The following is a 6,804-nucleotide window of genomic DNA, read 5'->3' on the forward strand; positions in this document are numbered from 1 at the left end:
TAAATCGCCATTACCCTGTCCCGACGCTGATGCACAGAGCTCACACGCCCCCAATATCACGGCAGCAGAGAAGGGCAATCTGATTAATGAAGATGTTGTGACTCTCAGTGAGCCTGTCAAGGACAAGTATCTTGCTCTTCCACCTCACCAAGGAAAATGCTGAGATAGAAACTTAATCAACATAAGAAATGTGAGACTCCGGATCAGGGCAGCACGATGGATCTCAGATGGGACTATTCTGCATTGCAATTGTCAACATTGACAAAACCAACGATGTGTGCAAGAGAGAGCCATACACCCACAGGATGCACCGTTGATGGGGGGGCTGAGTCTAAAGTTGAGCCTACTGTATCAGAAGTATTGCAATCTGTAAAGAATTTTCAAGAGGAAGTCAAGATAGACAACCGAAGGTCACGCCGGGCCATGCAAAAGCTACAGGGCACCATCATGAAAGTGGGCAAGACTTGTATTAAGATTGCAGATAGGATGGCCTCAGTCGAGGCACGTACTGAAAACCTTGAGAAAGACATTGTAACCCTGAAAACACAAGGCGAGGAACATGATGGGATAGTCAAGGACCTTGTGCTTAAAATTGAGGAGCAGGAAAACAGCCTATGCCGCAACAATTTACGTGTTCTAGGTACTCCGAAGGGGGCAGAGGGGAATGATCCCAAGACTTTTATGATTACATTCTTTAAAGGAGCTTTCCCGGATCTACCTTCTTGGGATTGGGATAAGGAGATACATTGGGTTCATCGCTTCCCACTAACACTATCTAAAAAATCTACCACCCCCGCAATATCCTAGCACCATGCTAATCTATTTTGGCAATTTTCTCTTGCGACAACTGCTGTATGACCTTGCAAGGTCCACAAACAAGAAAGAATTTAACTGTATCTCTTTTTCTACACGGCCTGATTTCGCCCATGCAACGGTGGAGCGTAGATGGAGGCTGAGACAACTCTTTGCACCATTTTAACAACTGGGCGCAACAGTCTACCTATAGAACCCTGCTTGCCTAAAGGTTATATTCAAGGGAACTACACGTAGTTTTGCATCAGAAATCCAGGCCCAAGCTTACCTCCAAGAGTTTTCCGTTCACAAATAGCCTACAGCTGCTGACATAAGATCTCAGAATGAATCTCTGAACATAATTTTGTGAAGTGGACACCGGCTACATTTCCAGATTGACTTCTTCTTTTCTTTCTTTCTTGCCTTCCTCTCGAATTAAGATTTGCAACAATAATATTTATTTTTTCTTAATCGTTTTTCTTTCTTCTAACTGGGGAATTGAGCGAATGCCTCTAAAGCTGTTGGCACCAAATAAGGCGTATTATTGAGAATTATACAGGGTGGCAAAAGAGAATAATAATGAAATTAGAAGGATTGGACCGGGGAGGGGCACGAGTTCACAAGTGCTCCGATGCTATCATTCTGGCTCTTTCGGCGCCAGGTAACATCAGTGGCGGGAGCGGGTGGGGTCTGAGGGTGGGGGGTTTCAAAGGAGGAAGTGTCAGGTGTGCGCGAGTAAGGAACTACCACGCACGTAAAAACTACTAAGATGGCCGCCGAGCATTATTGCACCTGTGCGGGAAAAGACAGAGAGAGTCATAATCTGCCTCTCCTCAAGCGGCAAATGCTTCGCGTTCTCTCGCTCTCGAATGGCCCAATACTCACCAGCAGTGTTTCCTGAGGCAGTGCTTTCTGGGGCTTCTCTTCGGGCATTGGTACCGCGTCTTTTCTCCGTGTTGGCGGCTTCTCTCGTTTTGTTCTCGGCGGGTCATTCCTAGTACCAGTGTTTCTTCTCTGCTTTCTGGAACCTCCAGACGGTCGGACCTGCATTTCAAAGGGAAAAGAAGGCATTTAAATCAGAATATCCTTTTGGTTTACACGGTAACAGCGCTTCTGCTCTGTCAATGTTAATGCTATTGTTTTTGTATTACTTACCTGATCCAGTGCTCCTGCGCTGTTGATCTCGCTCTTTTCTTGCTACTGGCATTTATGAAAAGAAACAAAGCCTCAAGTAATTCAGTACCTGCATGAAGGAGTTTTAAGTTTACATTTAGTTATTTTCATTTGGAATACATTCAGCGAGCTACAATAAGAATAGGCAAAGCAACAGACAAGCTCACTCATACCTTTCGCCTATTACAAGAAAGAAAAACATTGAATTTATTATATTCTGTTTTATTCCTAGCACCAGTAGTCCGAGCACCAGAGATCATCCTACACCATTGCATAAGTAATCATGCATTACACATTGAAGAAGGAAAACTCAATGTAGTTATACATTAAGAAGTAAGCGATACAATAGGTTAATAGATATATTATCACTTTAGTAATTGCTACCGTTTTCCTATTCACATCATATCATCTCCCCGACTGGTCCTGTGTGCTGAAGAACGTGTTGTGTTTCTTTCCTTTTATTTCTTGTTTTGTTTCCCTTCTTCCCCGATTACCATTGCTGCCTGGCTGTGACTAAGTGTCAATAGCAAGTGATGAATTGGAGAAGTTGAGGACCATACCTCAGATCCATGACGTTCCTGTGAAAAACAAATTAGGTAAGAGTCTGACAGGAAGGGGTTGGGGCTGAAGGGGTTGGTACTCTGTGGGCAGACATTAAGTTGCATGGTTTTACTAGTTTGGCAGAAAAGCATTTGTAATAATGAGTAATTTGCGTATTGCCACGATTAATATCTGTGGTCTTAATGATGTCAAGAAACGCCGGCACACTGCGGTAGGGTTACGATTGTTAAAAGCCAATATAATATTTATGCAGTCAAACCACATCAAAGGGGCACAGATACATTTGCTGGAGACACTTGGATACAGATTGGTGGGGGCCAAAACCCAAAACTCTAAGACACAGAGTGTAGCAATATTGACAGCTAATCAGTCTATTCAATTAATCTATACAATAGCTGATCAAAATGGGTGGTGGGTAATCACACAGTGCTGTAGGGACAATGGGGATCCAATCACAATATGCACTATTTATGGAAGTACTATGGATGATCCAACTGTTTTTGATTATACAAATAATGAGTTAGCTACATGGCCACTACCTATTATTATTTGTGGGAATTTTAATATAAATTTGCTTGCAAGTCAAAATGTGTCCCTTGACAACGAATGGTACTACAGTGGGCAGAAACCCAAAGCTCTAAGGACACTATGCCTCGAACAGGCTCTTCCCGACATTTGGATCTGACAAAATCCCACTGATCCGGGCTTTACATTTTTTTCTTTTCCACATCAAAAACATGCTTGATTAGATTTTATTTTAGCTTCACACACTATTCTTCATGAGTGCTCAATTGAGAAAGCTCTGCGCATACTAGCAGTCCCCAACCCTTTAATAGTGGTACTTAAGGTGTTTGGCACTAGAAATAAGGACAAATCTAATTGGAGTTTTGAGGGAGCGCTACTTTTAAACGAGGAATATTGGGTGCATATGAGGAAATGGATACCCCAATTTTTAAAAGAGAACATAGGGAGTGCCGAGGTGGACTAGGAGGTCCATTAGGATGGCGGACGGAAGCATGACCGCAGTGGTGGAGGCGGCAGAAAATGCACCTCACCGTCCGCCAGCAGCGGGCCTTCCGTCCGCCATATTAATAAGGCGAACTGGGCACATTTACCGTCCGCCGCGGAAAAATGTGAACCGCCGCGGAACACACCAGACACCGTATTATGTAGTCGCAAACAAACGAGAACACCACAGCGGAAAAACCACCATCTCATAGACGGCAGGAGCACCACAACCGAAAGGGAAAGCAGTGCCTCCAGACCCACCGCACGTACCCGACCGCTATGGACCCAGCCCTACATGCCTTCCCGGCCCTCTTTGTACTTCACTTCCAGCATGTCATGCACTGTCGTGGACGCCGCCGCAGGTACGCAAGTATGCAATACACACATACTACGCCACAGCATACATGAACATTGTTACCTGTTCACACCAGCAGCATAGGATTAGCAACGAGGGCACTAGGGCACTGCCCGAGGGGCCGGTGTCCAGTCCCAGCTGAGGGCTGCTGCTGTGGGCAGCCGTGGTGGACCGATCTGGGCGGTCCCTGCATTTGTAAATGACCGCCAGTGGCCCAGTGGGTGCCTGAGTGGCCTTCCTGTAAGTATATGTGCGTTCAATGCCACCCTGCCATCAATAATGCCACCCTCCCATCAATGGCAGAGGTGTCACTCCCTTACTCTTGCTGGGCCGGACCAGTAATATATGTATATTGAGCGGGGCAGAGGGCATGATCAAAACTCGCCTCACTAGTTGTCAGGTGCGTCACCATTGTGAACTAATCCGTGGTAGACAGGGCATGTTGTAAACACAAGAAATCCACAATGCAAGTACACAACAAGCACGAACACTGACAAAGTACACAACATGAGTTAGTGCCTTTATTAACCATCACAAAGAAAGCACTCTGATGTACCCAGGAGCCAGCCCAGTGGCCAGTACACATTGCAGAGCATGTACATGAGAAGCAGCACAACCAAGGGGCAAGAAGCAGCACAGTTCCAGGCAGGGCAACGAGAGAGTGCAGCGCATGTCCATGAGAAGCTGCACAACCAAGGGGCAACAAGCAGCACATTTCCAGGCAGGACAGTGAAAGAGTGCAGAGCATGTCCATTAGAAGCTGCACAACCAAGGGGCAACAAGCAGCACAGTTCCAGGCAGCCCAATGAGAGTGTGCAGAGCATGTCCATGAGAAGCTGCACAACCAAGGGGCAACAAGCAGCACAGTTCCAGGCAGGGCAATGAGAGAGTGCAGAGCATGTCCATGAGAAGCTGCACCACCAAGGGTCAACAACAGCGCAGTTCCAGACAGGGCAATGAGAGAGTGCAGAGCATGTCTATGAGAAGCTGCACAACCAAGGGGCAACAAGCAGCATAGTTCCAGTCAGGGCAATGAGAGAATGCAGAGCATGTCCATGAGAAGCTGCACAACCAAGGGGCAACAAGCAGCACCGTTACCATAGAGCCTGTGGCCAGAACAGAGCAGTTACATCTGAGGCAACACAAGTGAGGGACACATGGCATCAGAACTCAAACAGGGCCAGTGGCCAGATTAGAGCAGGTACAGCTGAGGCAGCATAATTGAGGGGCACATTGCACCACATTACTAACAGGGCCAGAGGCCAGAACAGAGCAGATACATCTGAGGCAGCACAAGTGAGGGGCACAGTGCATCAACAGTCCATGGTACAGAACAGAGCAGGTACATCTGTGGCAGCACAAGTGAGGGGCACATTGCATCACATTACTAACAGGGCCAGTGGCCAGAATAGAGCAGGTACAATAGAGGCAGCACAAGTGAGGGGCACAGTGCATCACATTACTAACAGGGCCAGAACAGAGCAGGTCCATCTGATGCAGCACAGGTGAGGGGCACATTGCATAACATTACTAACAGGGCCAGTGGCCAGAACAGAGCAGGTACATCTGAGGCAGCACAATTGAGGGGCACAGTACATCACCATACTAACAGGACCAGTGGCCAGAAAAGAGCAGGTACATCTGAGGCAGCACAAGTGAGGGGCACAGTGCATCACATTACTAGCAGTGTCAGTGGCCAGAACAGAGCAGGTACATCTGAGGCAGCGCAAGTGAGGGGCGCAGTGCATCACATTACTAACAGGGCCCGTGGCCAGAATAGAAAAGGTACATCTGAGGCAGCGCAAGTGAGGGGCACAGTGCATCCCATTACTAACAGGGCCAGTGGCCAGAACAGAGCAGGCACATCTGAGGCAGCAGAAGGACGTATGTCATACGGACAGTCCCATGGACAAGAATATTGCAAGGGTGGTTACAATGAACAGTCCAGACATCAAGTACAATGAGATTTGAGTGATGGGAACTGCACCTCACAGCACAGAATCAGGTGTACTGTGGGACCTCGTAGCTTCGGACACAGTGGCAGGACCTGATACAGGAGTGTGAGAAACAGCCACAGCTCTAGTGACTGACACATGAGCGACAGACTCTGACACACTGCCAGGACCTGATACAGGAGTGTGAGAAACAGCCACAGCTCTAGTGACTGACATATGCGTGATAGACCCTGACACACTGCCAGGACCTGATACAGGAGTCTGAGAAACAGCCACAGCTGTAGTGACTGACACATGAGCGACAGACCCTGACACACTGCCAAGACCTGATACAGGAGTGTGAGAAACAGCCACAGCTGTAGTGACTGACACATGAGCGATAGACCCTGACACACTGCCAGGACCTGTCCCTGGACACTGACCAACAAATACCATGCCAGCATCTGAGACATGAGATTGGCGGACACCCACAGTGGCAGTACCTGAAACAGGAGAGGGCACAACTGACACAGTGCTACAATGAGATTTGAGTGATGGGAACTGCACCTCACAGCACAGAATCAGGTGTACTGTGGGACCTCGTAGCTTCGGACACAGTGGCAGGACCTGATACAGGAGTGTGAGAAACAGCCACAGCTCTAGTGACTGACACATGAGCGACAGACTCTGACACACTGCCAGGACCTGATACAGGAGTGTGAGAAACAGCCACAGCTCTAGTGACTGACATATGCGCGATAGACCCTGACACACTGCCAGGACCTGATACAGGAGTCTGAGAAACAGCCACAGCTCTAGTGACTGACACATGAGCGACAGACTCTGACACACTGCCAAGACCTGATACAGGAGTGTGAGAAACAGCCACAGCTCTAGTGACTGACATATGCGCGATAGACCCTGACACACTGCCAGGACCTGATACAGAAGTGTGAGAAACAGCCACAGCTCTAGTGACTG

General features: G+C 47.8%; 1 pseudogene; it reads left to right on the plus strand.

Annotated features, from left to right (window-relative positions):
• The first annotated feature begins 273 nt into the window (after positions 1-273).
• Positions 274-5,860, plus strand: LOC147751101 (uncharacterized; annotated as a pseudogene).
• The last annotated feature ends 944 nt before the right edge of the window (positions 5,861-6,804 follow it).

Source organism: Lissotriton vulgaris, chromosome 1_1 (assembly GCF_964263255.1).
Source record: "Lissotriton vulgaris chromosome 1_1, aLisVul1.2, whole genome shotgun sequence".
Classification (NCBI taxonomy): Eukaryota; Metazoa; Chordata; class Amphibia; order Caudata; family Salamandridae; genus Lissotriton; species Lissotriton vulgaris.